This window comes from Oncorhynchus tshawytscha, unplaced genomic scaffold (genome assembly GCF_018296145.1).
Source record: "Oncorhynchus tshawytscha isolate Ot180627B unplaced genomic scaffold, Otsh_v2.0 Un_contig_502_pilon_pilon, whole genome shotgun sequence".
Taxonomy (NCBI): Eukaryota; Metazoa; Chordata; class Actinopteri; order Salmoniformes; family Salmonidae; genus Oncorhynchus; species Oncorhynchus tshawytscha.
In genome coordinates, this window is record NW_024607561.1 from 18593 (window position 1) to 29907 (window position 11315).

The 11315-nt window shown below is 42.6% G+C and overlaps 26 non-coding genes and 5 pseudogenes across 26 annotated transcripts; all 31 read right to left on the reverse strand.

The window, feature by feature from the left end:
* Positions 1–14: 14 nt before the first annotated feature.
* On the reverse strand, positions 15–133 carry LOC121842734. The gene has a single exon (XR_006081278.1). It is a non-coding gene; the product is annotated as a 5S ribosomal RNA (ribosomal RNA).
* Positions 134–385: 252 nt separating this feature from the next.
* Positions 386–510, reverse strand: LOC121842719 (annotated as a pseudogene).
* Positions 511–755: 245 nt separating this feature from the next.
* Positions 756–874, reverse strand: LOC121842735. The gene has a single exon (XR_006081279.1). It is a non-coding gene; the product is annotated as a 5S ribosomal RNA (ribosomal RNA).
* Positions 875–1116: 242 nt separating this feature from the next.
* Positions 1117–1235, reverse strand: LOC121842736. The gene has a single exon (XR_006081280.1). It is a non-coding gene; the product is annotated as a 5S ribosomal RNA (ribosomal RNA).
* Positions 1236–1476: 241 nt separating this feature from the next.
* On the reverse strand, positions 1477–1595 carry LOC121842737. The gene has a single exon (XR_006081281.1). It is a non-coding gene; the product is annotated as a 5S ribosomal RNA (ribosomal RNA).
* A 240-nt stretch (positions 1596–1835) lies between these two features.
* On the reverse strand, positions 1836–1954 carry LOC121842738. Its single transcript, XR_006081283.1, has one exon. It is a non-coding gene; the product is annotated as a 5S ribosomal RNA (ribosomal RNA).
* Positions 1955–2196: 242 nt separating this feature from the next.
* LOC121842740 lies at positions 2197–2315 on the reverse strand. The gene has a single exon (XR_006081285.1). It is a non-coding gene; the product is annotated as a 5S ribosomal RNA (ribosomal RNA).
* A 242-nt stretch (positions 2316–2557) lies between these two features.
* LOC121842741 lies at positions 2558–2676 on the reverse strand. Its single transcript, XR_006081286.1, has one exon. It is a non-coding gene; the product is annotated as a 5S ribosomal RNA (ribosomal RNA).
* A 242-nt stretch (positions 2677–2918) lies between these two features.
* On the reverse strand, positions 2919–3037 carry LOC121842742. Its single transcript, XR_006081287.1, has one exon. It is a non-coding gene; the product is annotated as a 5S ribosomal RNA (ribosomal RNA).
* A 246-nt stretch (positions 3038–3283) lies between these two features.
* Positions 3284–3402, reverse strand: LOC121842743. The gene has a single exon (XR_006081288.1). It is a non-coding gene; the product is annotated as a 5S ribosomal RNA (ribosomal RNA).
* Positions 3403–3646: 244 nt separating this feature from the next.
* Positions 3647–3765, reverse strand: LOC121842744. Its single transcript, XR_006081289.1, has one exon. It is a non-coding gene; the product is annotated as a 5S ribosomal RNA (ribosomal RNA).
* A 242-nt stretch (positions 3766–4007) lies between these two features.
* LOC121842745 lies at positions 4008–4126 on the reverse strand. The gene has a single exon (XR_006081290.1). It is a non-coding gene; the product is annotated as a 5S ribosomal RNA (ribosomal RNA).
* A 245-nt stretch (positions 4127–4371) lies between these two features.
* On the reverse strand, positions 4372–4490 carry LOC121842746. Its single transcript, XR_006081291.1, has one exon. It is a non-coding gene; the product is annotated as a 5S ribosomal RNA (ribosomal RNA).
* Positions 4491–4749: 259 nt separating this feature from the next.
* LOC121842747 lies at positions 4750–4868 on the reverse strand. The gene has a single exon (XR_006081292.1). It is a non-coding gene; the product is annotated as a 5S ribosomal RNA (ribosomal RNA).
* A 244-nt stretch (positions 4869–5112) lies between these two features.
* On the reverse strand, positions 5113–5230 carry LOC121842710 (annotated as a pseudogene).
* A 242-nt stretch (positions 5231–5472) lies between these two features.
* Positions 5473–5591, reverse strand: LOC121842748. The gene has a single exon (XR_006081293.1). It is a non-coding gene; the product is annotated as a 5S ribosomal RNA (ribosomal RNA).
* A 241-nt stretch (positions 5592–5832) lies between these two features.
* Positions 5833–5951, reverse strand: LOC121842749. Its single transcript, XR_006081294.1, has one exon. It is a non-coding gene; the product is annotated as a 5S ribosomal RNA (ribosomal RNA).
* Positions 5952–6193: 242 nt separating this feature from the next.
* LOC121842751 lies at positions 6194–6312 on the reverse strand. The gene has a single exon (XR_006081296.1). It is a non-coding gene; the product is annotated as a 5S ribosomal RNA (ribosomal RNA).
* Positions 6313–6555: 243 nt separating this feature from the next.
* Positions 6556–6678, reverse strand: LOC121842714 (annotated as a pseudogene).
* A 261-nt stretch (positions 6679–6939) lies between these two features.
* Positions 6940–7058, reverse strand: LOC121842752. The gene has a single exon (XR_006081297.1). It is a non-coding gene; the product is annotated as a 5S ribosomal RNA (ribosomal RNA).
* A 242-nt stretch (positions 7059–7300) lies between these two features.
* LOC121842753 lies at positions 7301–7419 on the reverse strand. The gene has a single exon (XR_006081298.1). It is a non-coding gene; the product is annotated as a 5S ribosomal RNA (ribosomal RNA).
* Positions 7420–7661: 242 nt separating this feature from the next.
* On the reverse strand, positions 7662–7780 carry LOC121842754. The gene has a single exon (XR_006081299.1). It is a non-coding gene; the product is annotated as a 5S ribosomal RNA (ribosomal RNA).
* Positions 7781–8040: 260 nt separating this feature from the next.
* Positions 8041–8159, reverse strand: LOC121842755. The gene has a single exon (XR_006081300.1). It is a non-coding gene; the product is annotated as a 5S ribosomal RNA (ribosomal RNA).
* Positions 8160–8401: 242 nt separating this feature from the next.
* On the reverse strand, positions 8402–8520 carry LOC121842756. The gene has a single exon (XR_006081301.1). It is a non-coding gene; the product is annotated as a 5S ribosomal RNA (ribosomal RNA).
* A 257-nt stretch (positions 8521–8777) lies between these two features.
* Positions 8778–8896, reverse strand: LOC121842757. The gene has a single exon (XR_006081302.1). It is a non-coding gene; the product is annotated as a 5S ribosomal RNA (ribosomal RNA).
* A 242-nt stretch (positions 8897–9138) lies between these two features.
* LOC121842758 lies at positions 9139–9257 on the reverse strand. Its single transcript, XR_006081303.1, has one exon. It is a non-coding gene; the product is annotated as a 5S ribosomal RNA (ribosomal RNA).
* Positions 9258–9500: 243 nt separating this feature from the next.
* Positions 9501–9619, reverse strand: LOC121842759. Its single transcript, XR_006081304.1, has one exon. It is a non-coding gene; the product is annotated as a 5S ribosomal RNA (ribosomal RNA).
* A 259-nt stretch (positions 9620–9878) lies between these two features.
* Positions 9879–9997, reverse strand: LOC121842760. The gene has a single exon (XR_006081305.1). It is a non-coding gene; the product is annotated as a 5S ribosomal RNA (ribosomal RNA).
* A 246-nt stretch (positions 9998–10243) lies between these two features.
* On the reverse strand, positions 10244–10362 carry LOC121842708 (annotated as a pseudogene).
* A 242-nt stretch (positions 10363–10604) lies between these two features.
* LOC121842713 lies at positions 10605–10720 on the reverse strand (annotated as a pseudogene).
* Positions 10721–10962: 242 nt separating this feature from the next.
* LOC121842762 lies at positions 10963–11081 on the reverse strand. Its single transcript, XR_006081307.1, has one exon. It is a non-coding gene; the product is annotated as a 5S ribosomal RNA (ribosomal RNA).
* Between the last annotated feature and the right edge of the window lie 234 nt (positions 11082–11315).

Here is an 11315-nt window from a genome sequence, read left to right on the forward strand (position 1 = left end):
AAGAGTTGACAAAAAGCTTACAGCACCTGGTATTCCCAGGAAGTCTCCCATCCAAGTACTAACCAGGCCCGACCCTGCTTAGCTTCCGAGATCAGACGAGATCAGGCGTACTCAGGCCGGTGTGGTCGTAAGCGAGAAACTATCTCTTGGTGCACTATGTAAAGTGAAAGTGAGTCTGATTAACAGCTGTTGCATTTTCACCATTTAGATAAGCATCTTTGTGTCACTCAAAAAGTGGAAGAAATTGCATATACTGCAGCCATAATTTGTAGCACAGATTGTTGGATGAAATACAAACTAAACTTGCTTACTTATTTCAAAGCAAGGGCACATATTTCAGCCTTGTGGGAAAAACGGACAAAGAGTTGACAAAGAGTTGACAAAAAGCTTACAGCACCTGGTATTCCCAGGAAGTCTCCCATCCAAGTACTAACCAGGCCCGACCCTGCTTAGCTCCGAGATCCGAGATCAGACGAGATCAGGCGTACTCAGGCCGGTGTGGTCGTAAGCGAGAAACTATCTCTTGGTGCACTATGTAAAGTGAAAGTGAGTCTGATTAACAGCTGTTGCATTTTCACCATTTAGATAAGCATCTTTGTGTCACTCAAAAAGTGGAAGAAATTGCATATACTGCAGCCATAATTTGTAGCACAGATTGTTGGATGAAATACAAACTAAACTTGCTTACTTATTTCAAAGCAAGGGCACATATTTCAGCCTTGTGGGAAAAAACGGACAAAGAGTTGTTGACAAAAAGCTTACAGCACCTGGTATTCCCAGGAAGTCTCCCATCCAAGTACTAACCAGGCCCGACCCTGCTTAGCTTCCGAGATCAGACGAGATCAGGCGTACTCAGGCCGGTGTGGTCGTAAGCGAGAAACTATCTCTTGGTGCACTATGTAAAGTGAAAGTGAGTCTGATTAACAGCTGTTGCATTTTCACCATTTAGATAAGCATCTTTGTGTCACTCAAAAAGTGGAAGAAATTGCATATACTGCAGCCATAATTTGTAGCACAGATTGTTGGATGAAATACAAACTAAACTTGCTTACTTATTTCAAAGCAAGGGCACATATTTCAGCCTTGTGGGAAAAAACGGACAAAGAGTTGACAAAAAGCTTACAGCACCTGGTATTCCCAGGAAGTCTCCCATCCAAGTACTAACCAGGCCCGACCCTGCTTAGCTTCCGAGATCAGACGAGATCAGGCGTACTCAGGCCGGTGTGGTCGTAAGCAGAAACTATCTCTTGGTGCACTATGTAAAGTGAAAGTGAGTCTGATTAACAGCTGTTGCATTTTCACCATTTAGATAAGCATCTTTGTGTCACTCAAAAAGTGGAAGAAATTGCATATACTGCAGCCATAATTTGTAGCACAGATTGTTGGATGAAATACAAACTAAACTTGCTTACTTATTTCAAAGCAAGGGCACATATTTCAGCCTTGTGGGAAAAAACGGACAAAGAGTTGACAAAAAGCTTACAGCACCTGGTATTCCCAGGAAGTCTCCCATCCAAGTACTAACCAGGCCCGACCCTGCTTAGCTTCCGAGATCAGACGAGATCAGGCGTACTCAGGCCGGTGTGGTCGTAAGCGAGAAACTATCTCTTGGTGCACTATGTAAAGTGAAAGTGAGTCTGATTAACAGCTGTTGCATTTTCACCATTTAGATAAGCATCTTTGTGTCACTCAAAAAGTGGAAGAAATTGCATATACTGCAGCCATAATTTGTACACAGATTGTTGGATGAAATACAAACTAAACTTGCTTACTTATTTCAAAGCAAGGGCACATATTTCAGCCTTGTGGGAAAAAACGGACAAAGAGTTGACAAAAGCTTACAGCACCTGGTATTCCCAGGAAGTCTCCCATCCAAGTACTAACCAGGCCCGACCCTGCTTAGCTTCCGAGATCAGACGAGATCAGGCGTACTCAGGCCGGTGTGGTCGTAAGCGAGAAACTATCTCTTGGTGCACTATGTAAAGTGAAAGTGAGTCTGATTAACAGCTGTTGCATTTTCACCATTTAGATAAGCATCTTTGTGTCACTCAAAAAGTGGAAGAAATTGCATATACTGCAGCCATAATTTGTAGCACAGATTGTTGGATGAAATACAAACTAAACTTGCTTACTTATTTCAAAGCAAGGGCACATATTTCAGCCTTGTGGGAAAAAACGGACAAAGAGTTGACAAAAAGCTTACAGCACCTGGTATTCCCAGGAAGTCTCCCATCCAAGTACTAACCAGGCCCGACCCTGCTTAGCTTCCGAGATCAGACGAGATCAGGCGTACTCAGGCCGGTGTGGTCGTAAGCGAGAAACTATCTCTTGGTGCACTATGTAAAGTGAAAGTGAGTCTGATTAACAGCTGTTGCATTTTCACCATTTAGATAAGCATCTTTGTGTCACTCAAAAAGTGGAAGAAATTGCATATACTGCAGCCATAATTTGTAGCACAGATTGTTGGATGAAATACAAACTAAACTTGCTTACTTATTTCAAAGCAAGGGCACATATTTCAGCCTTGTGGGAAAAAACGGACAAAGAGTTGACAAAAAGCTTACAGCACCTGGTATTCCCAGGAAGTCTCCCATCCAAGTACTAACCAGGCCCGACCCTGCTTAGCTTCCGAGATCAGACGAGATCAGGCGTACTCAGGCCGGTGTGGTCGTAAGCGAGAAACTATCTCTTGGTGCACTATGTAAAGTGAAAGTGAGTCTGATTAACAGCTGTTGCATTTTCACCATTTAGATAAGCATCTTTGTGTCACTCAAAAAGTGGAAGAAATTGCATATACTGCAGCCATAATTTGTAGCACAGATTGTTGGATGAAATACAAACTAAACTTGCTTACTTATTTCAAAGCAAGGGCACATATTTCAGCCTTGTGGGAAAAAACGGACAAAGAGTTGACAAAAAGCTTACAGCACCTGGTATTCCCAGGAAGTCTCCCATCCAAGTACTAACCAGGCCCGACCCTGCTTAGCTTCCGAGATCAGACGAGATCAGGCGTACTCAGGCCGGTGTGGTCGTAAGCGAGAAACTATCTCTTGGTGCACTATGTAAAGTGAAAGTGAGTCTGATTAACAGCTGTTGCATTTTCACCATTTAGATAAGCATCTTTGTGTCACTCAAAAAGTGGAAGAAATTGCATATACTGCAGCCATAATTTGTAGCACAGATTGTTGGATGAAATACAAACTAAACTTGCTTACTTATTTCAAAGCAAGGGCACATATTTCAGCCTTGTGGAAAAAACGGACAAAGAGTTGCAGTGACAAAAAGCTTACAGCACCTGGTATTCCCAGGAAGTCTCCCATCCAAGTACTAACCAGGCCCGACCCTGCTTAGCTTCCGAGATCAGACGAGATCAGGCGTACTCAGGCCGGTGTGGTCGTAAGCGAGAAACTATCTCTTGGTGCACTATGTAAAGTGAAAGTGAGTCTGATTAACAGCTGTTGCATTTTCACCATTTAGATAAGCATCTTTGTGTCACTCAAAAAGTGGAAGAAATTGCATATACTGCAGCCATAATTTGTAGCACAGATTGTTGGATGAAATACAAACTAAACTTGCTTACTTATTTCAAAGCAAGGGCACATATTTCAGCCTTGTGAAAAAAAAAACGGACAAAGAGTTGACAAAAAGCTTACAGCACCTGGTATTCCCAGGAAGTCTCCCATCCAAGTACTAACCAGGCCCGACCCTGCTTAGCTTCCGAGATCAGACGAGATCAGGCGTACTCAGGCCGGTGTGGTCGTAAGCGAGAAACTATCTCTTGGTGCACTATGTAAAGTGAAAGTGAGTCTGATTAACAGCTGTTGCATTTTCACCATTTAGATAAGCATCTTTGTGTCACTCAAAAAGTGGAAGAAATTGCATATACTGCAGCCATAATTTGTAGCACAGATTGTTGGATGAAATACAAACTAAACTTGCTTACTTATTTCAAAGCAAGGGCACATATTTCAGCCTTGTGGGAAAAAACGGACAAAGAGTTGACAAAAAGCTTACAGCACCTGGTATTCCCAGGAAGTCTCCCATCCAAGTACTAACCAGGCCCGACCCTGCTTAGCTTCCGAGATCAGACGAGATCAGGCGTACTCAGGCCGGTGTGGTCGTAAGCGAGAAACTATCTCTTGGTGCACTATGTAAAGTGAAAGTGAGTCTGATTAACAGCTGTTGCATTTTCACCATTTAGATAAGCATCTTTGTGTCACTCAAAAAGTGGAAGAAATTGCATATACTGCAGCCATAATTTGTAGCACAGATTGTTGGATGAAATACAAACTAAACTTGCTTACTTATTTCAAAGCAAGGGCACATATTTCAGCCTTGTGGGAAAAAACGGACAAAGAGTTGTTGACAAAAAGCTTACAGCACCTGGTATTCCCAGGAAGTCTCCCATCCAAGTACTAACCAGGCCCGACCCTGCTTAGCTTCCGAGATCAGACGAGATCAGGCGTACTCAGGCCGGTGTGGTCGTAAGCGAGAAACTATCTCTTGGTGCACTATGTAAAGTGAAAGTGAGTCTGATTAACAGCTGTTGCATTTTCACCATTTAGATAAGCATCTTTGTGTCACTCAAAAAGTGGAAGAAATTGCATATACTGCAGCCATAATTTGTAGCACAGATTGTTGGATGAAATACAAACTAAACTTGCTTACTTATTTCAAAGCAAGGGCACATATTTCAGCCTTGTGGGAAAAAACGGACAAAGAGTTGAATTCCACAAGGCAGTGACAAAAAGCTTACAGCACCTGGTATTCCCAGGAAGTCTCCCATCCAAGTACTAACCAGGCCCGACCCTGCTTAGCTTCCGAGATCAGACGAGATCAGGCGTACTCAGGCCGGTGTGGTCGTAAGCGAGAAACTATCTCTTGGTGCACTATGTAAAGTGAAAGTGAGTCTGATTAACAGCTGTTGCATTTTCACCATTTAGATAAGCATCTTTGTGTCACTCTCAAAAAGTGGAAGAAATTGCATATACTGCAGCCATAATTTGTAGCACAGATTGTTGGATGAAATACAAACTAAACTTGCTTACTTATTTCAAAGCAAGGGCACATATTTCAGCCTTGTGGGAAAAAACGGACAAAGAGTTGACAAAAAGCTTACAGCACCTGGTATTCCCAGGAAGTCTCCCATCCAAGTACTAACCAGGCCCGACCCTGCTTAGCTCCGAGATCAGACGAGATCAGGCGTACTCAGGCCGGTGTGGTCGTAAGCGAGAAACTATCTCTTGGTGCACTATGTAAAGTGAAAGTGAGTCTGATTAACAGCTGTTGCATTTTCACCATTTAGATAAGCATCTTTGTGTCACTCAAAAAGTGGAAGAAATTGCATATACTGCAGCCATAATTTGTAGCACAGATTGTTGGATGAAATACAAACTAAACTTGCTTACTTATTTCAAAGCAAGGGCACATATTTCAGCCTTGTGGGAAAAAACGGACAAAGAGTTGACAAAAAGCTTACAGCACCTGGTATTCCCAGGAAGTCTCCCATCCAAGTACTAACCAGGCCCGACCCTGCTTAGCTTCCGAGATCAGACGAGATCAGGCGTACTCAGGCCGGTGTGGTCGTAAGCGAGAAACTATCTCTTGGTGCACTATGTAAAGTGAAAGTGAGTCTGATTAACAGCTGTTGCATTTTCACCATTTAGATAAGCATCTTTGTGTCACTCAAAAAGTGGAAGAAATTGCATATACTGCAGCCATAATTTGTAGCACAGATTGTTGGATGAAATACAAACTAAACTTGCTTACTTATTTCAAAGCAAGGGCACATATTTCAGCCTTTGGGAAAAAACGGACAAAGAGTTGACAAAAAGCTTACAGCACCTGGTATTCCCAGGAAGTCTCCCATCCAAGTACTAACCAGGCCCGACCCTGCTTAGCTTCCGAGATCAGACGAGATCAGGCGTACTCAGGCCGGTGTGGTCGTAAGCGAGAAACTATCTCTTGGTGCACTATGTAAAGTGAAAGTGAGTCTGATTAACAGCTGTTGCATTTTCACCATTTAGATAAGCATCTTTGTGTCACTCAAAAAGTGGAAGAAATTGCATATACTGCAGCCATAATTTGTAGCACAGATTGTTGGATGAAATACAAACTAAACTTGCTTACTTATTTCAAAGCAAGGGCACATATTCAGCCTTGTGGGAAAAAACGGACAAAGAGTTGACAAAAAAGCTTACAGCACCTGGTATTCCCAGGAAGTCTCCCATCCAAGTACTAACCAGGCCCGACCCTGCTTAGCTTCCGAGATCAGACGAGATCAGGCGTACTCAGGCCGGTGTGGTCGTAAGCGAGAAACTATCTCTTGGTGCACTATGTAAAGTGAAAGTGAGTCTGATTAACAGCTGTTGCATTTTCACCATTTAGATAAGCATCTTTGTGTCACTCAAAAAGTGGAAGAAATTGCATATACTGCAGCCATAATTTGTAGCACAGATTGTTGGATGAAATACAAACTAAACTTGCTTACTTATTTCAAAGCAAGGGCACATATTTCAGCCTTGTGGGAAAAAAACGGACAAAGAGTTGACAAAAAGCTTACAGCACCTGGTATTCCCAGGAAGTCTCCCATCCAAGTACTAACCAGGCCCGACCCTGCTTAGCTTCCGAGATCAGACGAGATCAGGGTACTCAGGCCAGGCCGGTGTGGTCGTAAGCGAGAAACTATCTCTTGGTGCACTATGTAAAGTGAAAGTGAGTCTGATTAACAGCTGTTGCATTTTCACCATTTAGATAAGCATCTTTGTGTCACTCAAAAAGTGGAAGAAATTGCATATACTGCAGCCATAATTTGTAGCACAGATTGTTGGATGAAATACAAACTAAACTTGCTTACTTATTTCAAAGCAAGGGCACATATTTCAGCCTTGTGGGAAAAAAACGGACAAAGAGTTGAAATTCCACAAGGCAGTGACAAAAAGCTTACAGCACCTGGTATTCCCAGGAAGTCTCCCATCCAAGTACTAACCAGGCCCGACCCTGCTTAGCTTCCGAGATCAGACGAGATCAGGCGTACTCAGGCCGGTGTGGTCGTAAGCGAGAAACTATCTCTTGGTGCACTATGTAAAGTGAAAGTGAGTCTGATTAACAGCTGTTGCATTTTCACCATTTAGATAAGCATCTTTGTGTCACTCAAAAAGTGGAAGAAATTGCATATACTGCAGCCATAATTTGTAGCACAGATTGTTGGATGAAATACAAACTAAACTTGCTTACTTATTTCAAAGCAAGGGCACATATTTCAGCCTTGTGGGAAAAAACGGACAAAGAGTTGACAAAAAGCTTACAGCACCTGGTATTCCCAGGAAGTCTCCCATCCAAGTACTAACCAGGCCCGACCCTGCTTAGCTTCCGAGATCAGACGAGATCAGGCGTACTCAGGCCGGTGTGGTCGTAAGCGAGAAACTATCTCTTGGTGCACTATGTAAAGTGAAAGTGAGTCTGATTAACAGCTGTTGCATTTTCACCATTTAGATAAGCATCTTTGTGTCACTCAAAAAGTGGAAGAAATTGCATATACTGCAGCCATAATTTGTAGCACAGATTGTTGGATGAAATACAAACTAAACTTGCTTACTTATTTCAAAGCAAGGGCACATATTTCAGCCTTGTGGGAAAAAACGGACAAAGAGTTGACAAAAAGCTTACAGCACCTGGTATTCCCAGGAAGTCTCCCATCCAAGTACTAACCAGGCCCGACCCTGCTTAGCTTCCGAGATCAGACGAGATCAGGCGTACTCAGGCCGGTGTGGTCGTAAGCGAGAAACTATCTCTTGGTGCACTATGTAAAGTGAAAGTGAGTCTGATTAACAGCTGTTGCATTTTCACCATTTAGATAAGCATCTTTGTGTCACTCAAAAAGTGGAAGAAATTGCATATACTGCAGCCATAATTTGTAGCACAGATTGTTGGATGAAATACAAACTAAACTTGCTTACTTATTTCAAAGCAAGGGCACATATTTCAGCCTTGTGGGAAAAAACGGACAAAGAGTTGAAATTCCACAAGGCAGTGACAAAAAGCTTACAGCACCTGGTATTCCCAGGAAGTCTCCCATCCAAGTACTAACCAGGCCCGACCCTGCTTAGCTTCCGAGATCAGACGAGATCAGGCGTACTCAGGCCGGTGTGGTCGTAAGCGAGAAACTATCTCTTGGTGCACTATGTAAAGTGAAAGTGAGTCTGATTAACAGCTGTTGCATTTTCACCATTTAGATAAGCATCTTTGTGTCACTCAAAAAGTGGAAGAAATTGCATATACTGCAGCCATAATTTGTAGCACAGATTGTTGGATGAAATACAAACTAAACTTGCTTACTTATTTCAAAGCAAGGGCACATATTTCAGCCTTGTGGGAAAAAACGGACAAAGAGTTGACAAAAAGCTTACAGCACCTGGTATTCCCAGGAAGTCTCCCATCCAAGTACTAACCAGGCCCGACCCTGCTTAGCTTCCGAGATCAGACGAGATCAGGCGTACTCAGGCCGGTGTGGTCGTAAGCGAGAAACTATCTCTTGGTGCACTATGTAAAGTGAAAGTGAGTCTGATTAACAGCTGTTGCATTTTCACCATTTAGATAAGCATCTTTGTGTCACTCAAAAAGTGGAAGAAATTGCATATACTGCAGCCATAATTTGTAGCACAGATTGTTGGATGAAATACAAACTAAACTTGCTTACTTATTTCAAAGCAAGGGCACATATTTCAGCCTTGTGGGAAAAAACGGACAAAGAGAAATTCCACAAGGCAGTGACAAAAAGCTTACAGCACCTGGTATTCCCAGGAAGTCTCCCATCCAAGTACTAACCAGGCCCGACCCTGCTTAGCTTCCGAGATCAGACGAGATCAGGCGTACTCAGGCCGGTGTGGTCGTAAGCGAGAAACTATCTCTTGGTGCACTATGTAAAGTGAAAGTGAGTCTGATTAACAGCTGTTGCATTTTCACCATTTAGATAAGCATCTTTGTGTCACTCAAAAAGTGGAAGAAATTGCATATACTGCAGCCATAATTTGTAGCACAGATTGTTGGATGAAATACAAACTAAACTTGCTTACTTATTTCAAAGCAAGGGCACATATTTCAGCCTTGTGGGAAAAAACGGACAAAGAGTTGACAAAAAGCTTACAGCACCTGGTATTCCCAGGAAGTCTCCCATCCAAGTACTAACCAGGCCCGACCCTGCTTAGCTTCCGAGATCAGACGAGATCAGGCGTACTCAGGCCGGTGTGGTCGTAAGCGAGAAACTATCTCTTGGTGCACTATGTAAAGTGAAAGTGAGTCTGATTAACAGCTGTTGCATTTTCACCATTTAGATAAGCATCTTTGTGTCACTCAAAAAGTGGAAGAAATTGCATATACTGCAGCCATAATTTGTAGCACAGATTGTTGGATGAAATACAAACTAAACTTGCTTACTTATTTCAAAGCAAGGGCACATATTTCAGCCTTGTGGGAAAAAAACGGACAAAGAGTTGACAAAAAGCTTACAGCACCTGGTATTCCCAGGAAGTCTCCCATCCAAGTACTAACCAGGCCCGACCCTGCTTAGCTTCCGAGATCAGACGAGATCAGGCGTACTCAGGCCGGTGTGGTCGTAAGCGAGAAACTATCTCTTGGTGCACTATGTAAAGTGAAAGTGAGTCTGATTAACAGCTGTTGCATTTTCACCATTTAGATAAGCATCTTTGTGTCACTCAAAAAGTGGAAGAAATTGCATATACTGCAGCCATAATTTGTAGCACAGATTGTTGGATGAAATACAAACTAAACTTGCTTACTTATTTCAAAGCAAGGGCACATATTTCAGCCTTGTGGGAAATAAACGGACAAAGAGTTGAAATTCCAAAGCAGTGACAAAAAGCTTACAGCACCTGGTATTCCCAGGAAGTCTCCCATCCAAGTACTAACCAGGCCCGACCCTGCTTAGCTTCCGAGATCAGACGAGATCAGGCGTACTCAGGCCGGTGTGGTCGTAAGCGAGAAACTATCTCTTGGTGCACTATGTAAAGTGAAAGTGAGTCTGATTAACAGCTGTTGCATTTTCACCATTTAGATAAGCATCTTTGTGTCACTCAAAAAGTGGAAGAAATTGCATATACTGCAGCCATAATTTGTAGCACAGATTGTTGGATGAAATACAAACTAAACTTGCTTACTTATTTCAAAGCAAGGGCACATATTTCAGCCTTGTGGAAAAAAAAAAACGGACAAAGAGTTGACAAAAAGCTTACAGCACCTGGTATTCCCAGGAAGTCTCCCATCCAAGTACTAACCAGGCCCGACCCTGCTTAGCTTCCGAGATCAGACGAGATCAGGCGTACTCAGGCCGGTGTGGTCGTAAGAAAGAAACTATCTCTTGGTGCACTATGTAAAGTGAAAGTGAGTCTGATTAACAGCTGTTGCATTTTCACCATTTAGATAAGCATCTTTGTGTCACTCAAAAAGTGGAAGAAATTGCATATACTGCAGCCATAATTTGTAGCACAGATTGTTGGATGAAATACAAACTAAACTTGCTTACTTATTTCAAAGCAAGGGCACATATTTCAGCCTTGTGGGAAAAAACGGACAAAGAGTTGACAAAAAGCTTACAGCACCTGGTATTCCCAGGAAGTCTCCCATAGTACTAACCAGGCCCGACCCTGCTTAGCTTCCGAGATCAGACGAGATCAGGCGTACTCAGGCCGGTGTGGTCGTAAGCAAGAAACTATCTCTTGGTGCACTATGTAAAGTGAAAGTGAGTCTGATTAACAGCTGTTGCATTTTCACCATTTAGATAAGCATCTTTGTGTCACTCAAAAAGTGGAAGAAATTGCATATACTGCAGCCATAATTTGTAGCACAGATTGTTGGATGAAATACAAACTAAACTTGCTTACTTATTTCAAAGCAAGGGCACATATTTCAGCCTTGTGGGAAAAAACGGACAAAGAGTTGACAAAAAGCTTACAGCACCTGGTATTCCCAGGAAGTCTCCCATCCAAGTACTAACCAGGCCCGACCCTGCTTAGCTTCCGAGATCAGACGAGATCAGGCGTACTCAGGCCGGTGTGGTCGTAAGCGAGAAACTATTTCTTGGTGCACTATGTAAAGCATTTTCACCATTTAGATAAGCATCTTTGTGTCACTCAAAAAGTGGAAGAAATTGCATATACTGCAGCCATAATTTGTAGCACAGATTGTTGGATGAAATACAAACTAAACTTGCTTACTTATTTCAAAGCAAGGGCACATATTTCAGCCTTGTGGGAAAAAACGGACAAAGAGTTGACAAAAAGCTTACAGCACCTGGTATT